This window comes from Gavialis gangeticus, unplaced genomic scaffold (assembly GCF_001723915.1).
Source record: "Gavialis gangeticus isolate Ggan-Ray unplaced genomic scaffold, GavGan_comp1, whole genome shotgun sequence".
NCBI classification, from domain to species: domain Eukaryota; kingdom Metazoa; phylum Chordata; order Crocodylia; family Gavialidae; genus Gavialis; species Gavialis gangeticus.
Window position 1 is genome coordinate 133,392,691 of NW_017729032.1, and position 4,725 is coordinate 133,397,415.

Sequence of the window (4,725 nt, forward strand, 5' to 3'; positions counted from 1 at the left end):
TGGCTATACAGTTGTTTAGAGCTCTTATTGATATACTCTTCCTCTAAAAATATATATTTTTGTCATTTTTGTGTTCCAATATATACAGAAGTTTTTCTTGTTTTAACATTGTAAATTAACATATAGAAATATACATGTTTCTGAGAGTTATGTTTACTAAAAAACAGGAATTTAAAGGAAACAGAATCTACCATCTTAACAATATCAGTGTATGTGTGCCAGGTATTCACCTCTGCCTCCCCATAAAAACTTAATACAGCAAAGGTCTAGCTCCAGCACAAACACTCCTCCTCAGTCTTTCTTTTAATTTCTAAAATTGAACATTCTAATCTGTATCATGAGGATTTCATTCAGAATATTGTACCTGAAGAAGAATAAATGCTTAAAGTAAATAAATAGGTCTGCATTTGTATTTTCTTACTTTCAAAGTAGCTAAGGATCCAGCCTGCTCCCACTGAGGGCAACGGGAGATTGACGCTAAACTTCCATGGGAGTAAAATGAGGGTCCATGAATGTCTAGGAGGACATGTATTCCTAAATAACAATAGAAATAGATCCTATTATTACTTAATAGAATATACCTGCCTATTAGTAAAGAAATTATTGAGAATCCTGAGTAATAAAAATGGGAACAAATTCTGATTATTCATCATTAAATTTACTATGGCACCCAAACTTGTGGATAATTCTCAGCCTTTTTTCTTTTGGAGAGTCCTCAGGAAAGGACTCACTCACCTTTACATCATGTGGTAATATGTGTCTCGTTTTTTCAGTACATTAATTTTTTTTATTTACTTGGGTCTGATTCCTTTCTTCCATTACGTTTTAGTTTTTGTCAGCTATGCTTTGCTTTCCATTACATTCCCCCCCCTCCTTTTTTTGTCATTGCTTCTCTTTTTCACCCTACACACAACGTTCCTGTTACCACTTTTCTTATTCTCTCCTTATCAAAAGGTTAGCTACAGCTCAGAGTAGAAGATTATTGGTCAACTGATTACTCCTTGAGGCCAGACCAGTAGTGCTTTCATGGCTGAACCAAGGGAGCTGCACAAACAAAAAAGAAGCTTAAGACAGCAAGCTGCTGCTTGAGCCTACACCCATAGACTGTAGGTAAGCCCTTCTGAAAGCTGGGTGAATTAGAAGTTGCTTCAAGAACAGGAAATATTGCTTTCACAGCCCCAATTGCAGTTGGGACACAATGTTGATCCTTCTCTGGTTTAGCATTCTTTTGCCTTCCATCTACAGCCAATTGCGCAACTCCTCATACCCAATCATTTATGGATTCAAGAAACAACGCAATTCCCATTAAATAGCATCTTATTAAAACTAGTCAGAATAAATAACCCTTGGACCACTTCTTTACAGTAACTGGAATATTACATGAGTAGAGCACTTCGAGGGGAAAAGAGCTTAGCATTATCAATTTAACAAAGCCTCTTCAAAATCTTTATAAGGTCAATATAGTTCCTTTTGGAGAACAAACTAGACATCTCAGGCTGATGTCCCTGTAACATGAGGCGGCTAAAATGCTGAATGATCCTGCATGTATAATTCAGAATGTGTCATATTACAAAGCGTACACTTTTTTTGATACTTCTGCTACAAAAATACCTCTAAATATTTGTATTATGGCTCTCCCAAGCTAAAGTGCAATATTTTTCATGAGCATTTCTAAACTTCATCTCATTTTTGGGCTGTGTAATTACCAGAAGAACTTACGTTAAAAAAAAGCAAATTTAAACAGATGTACAAGCCATCCACTTAAGTTGCTAAAGTGAAAGAGACGATATTCAAGTGCTTTAGTTCAAATGAACAAACTCATTGGGTAGATCTGTTCTTGCAGTTTCACAAGGGGTTAGCAGCACCAGCTGTGTTCCAAATAAATGTGCTGACCTAAGTGAACTTCCTATCAACAAAATTCTCTCAGGCTCCCATTATTTCTCTTCAACAATTAATCAACAGCTGCTGAAAAGTTATGAGTGTGCTTGTAATTTTCAGTAAAATTAATGGATTCCCTATCTTCTAAAATGCAGAAGAAGGTTTTTTCTTCCCAACCCTAGTGTGAGGTTCCTGATTTATTCTTTAAATCAATTACCCTTCTGAACTCCCCTGCCTCTTGTCTTTTGGTAAAAAGAATCCAAGGCTCTGGTACAACAGGCATGGATTAGTTTTAGCTGATGCCTATAAAGCAAGTCCTTTCCTATAGATAGAGGTATTTGTTAGAATAATACAGGAACAGAAGATATGGTTACTTCTTTTGCATTTGCAAACTTTCATGTCTGAATTTTATTCAGGTTATCTATTGCTAGCTGGCAAGAAAGGGTTCAGTTTCAGTATCAATGGCACCAAATTAAAACTATGATACATGGGCTTCATTCCTGCTCAGAGAATCACTTGGGTGTAGGCAACACTGCTCCCTTCCATGGACATTTGCTGTCTGGATTCTTTTAAATGAGCGACTGGCACCCAGGTCTGGAGTCCACTGGTACAGATTCCCTATCTGTGGGTTTGGGGATCTTACACGTTTCCAGATAAAGGTAGGTATAGTCTGACCCTTAAATGCTCAGAGTAACTACTTATCAGAATACTTATCTGACTGGATTACAGAAACATTTCAAATATGCTTGTCATCTAATTTTATCCTCATTTACACTGGTTTACATTAGGACTGGAGAAATTCCTTTGCTGCCAGTGTTCATATACTTGTGTATGATGATAACAACCAATATCAGAATCGGGCCATTAATGCTGGCTACATTACACATTACACCAGGTGATTAAAATGAACTGGAGAAATCACTGCAAACTGAAACAACAACCAAGTTCAAAATTGTTTGGGGAAGGGAGAGCTGGAGATAATTCTGGAGTATGAATCATGAATCCTGACATGAGTAATCCCACTAAGTCCAATGGGACAACTTTTATAAGTATGGGAATCTCACTTGCTCATACGTTTTCAGGATCAGGCCCTTGAACTGTATTGCTTTGTGTATGCTAACAATGACATCATGCTCTTTGGAGAGTTTCCCTGAGTTCAAATAACCTAAAACACAATACTGGCAGTATTTTGACCCAGGTCACCTTTTGTTTTTCCTTAGAGCACAAAAGCAACATTCAACAAATTTGACCCGAAAAGATTTTTATCTTACATGGGAAACCAACTTTGTTTCCCTAAACTACACGTAATGTATTAGTAATAATGGTATTCCACTTCAAACAAATTACAAACTAATGTTAGTGTTCTTAACAATGTTATACTAAATAATAACTCCCCACAGGCCAATTTGCATACAAAATATAACATTTAAAGCCAAGTTACAATTAGCACTTTATTATGAAAGTCTGTGGATTGTAATTTGCTGAAACAAATTTATACTTGCTGCAAGGAATTTTAATTTATGAAAAATTACCCATTTAGAATTGTTGTCACAATGGACCAACTTGTACTAAACTGATGGCTACCTTCTAAGTGCATTTACTATTAATGAAATAAATGGCAAAAATGAAACACAATGTATTCAGGATTAATCATCATGCCTTCTGGTATATAATGGATTCTAGCCCACACCTCTGTCCTTTCCGGAGGTGACAAACAGATCAGATGCGTGCTAAAATGTGTTTAGTTTGAACAAGGGGGAAGGGAAGGGGAGCGGGGGGGTGCTGAAAGAAAGGCATCTGGTATGCTAATGAAATGAAAGCTAGTGCAGAAATAAACCTGAGTTTTCTTGCTCAGGAAAGGTAAATCATGCTGCAGCTACCCTCAGTGGAACACCATAAATCATGTAATGATGATAATGAAACTTCTTAATTCCACAAATTTAACTAATTATTTGTAATGCCCCTTTTCTTCAAATAAGAATCATTTAAACCTAGATGGTAAAGAGATTTGTATTTGGATTTTCCTTAATTCATACTTACGAGTTTAAAGCATGTTCTTCAGTTTGATTTGAGACTGATTCTTATTGATAACTGGTGCATCTTTCTTTTTTTTTAATTAAAAGATGGCATAAGAGCACATAAACTATCAAGCTATTATGATAGATAAATACAGATAAATATTAACTTTGAATGCCTAAAAAATGTTAGAAGAGATTTCCTTTCAGCTACGTATTCTCTCTAACTGTAAAATTCCCTTCCTTATATATCCATGAAAATTTATGTAATTGTTTTGTTTGTTTGTTTCAGTATTCAGGGATTAGAAACCTTCCCACATGACTTACCTGACTCATCAAAATTAGAGCATGAATTCAGCCTTTTCAGATCTGAAAGAAACGCAGAGAACTGCTTGTGATCAGACCAGATATTTAAAAATAAGTTAACTTGATCTCTTCATAGATAACCAATAAGCAAAGAATACCTCAATTTAGATAAATCGTTCTTTGTGAATCATTCACTTTGCTTAAATCTGATAAAATGTCTCCATTTATGAAAAAGTATTTGGCAGTAAAAACTCACCATTAGGTCATAGATTGGTTTAGGTAAGAGGATATTTAAGCAACATTGTCTAGTGCCAAATGCACTATTCAGCCAACAAAACACAATTTCAGATACACAACCACACAATATATATACACACATATTTTCTCCATTTGGAGTCTTCTCACTTCAATGGAGATTAGGGTGGACAGTACATGGCTAAATCTACACTACATTTTGCAAGTTGATAGGCCAAGCTCATTGCTGGTAATGGCATAACTAAGTGTGGGGATAGGGGAAATCATCTCA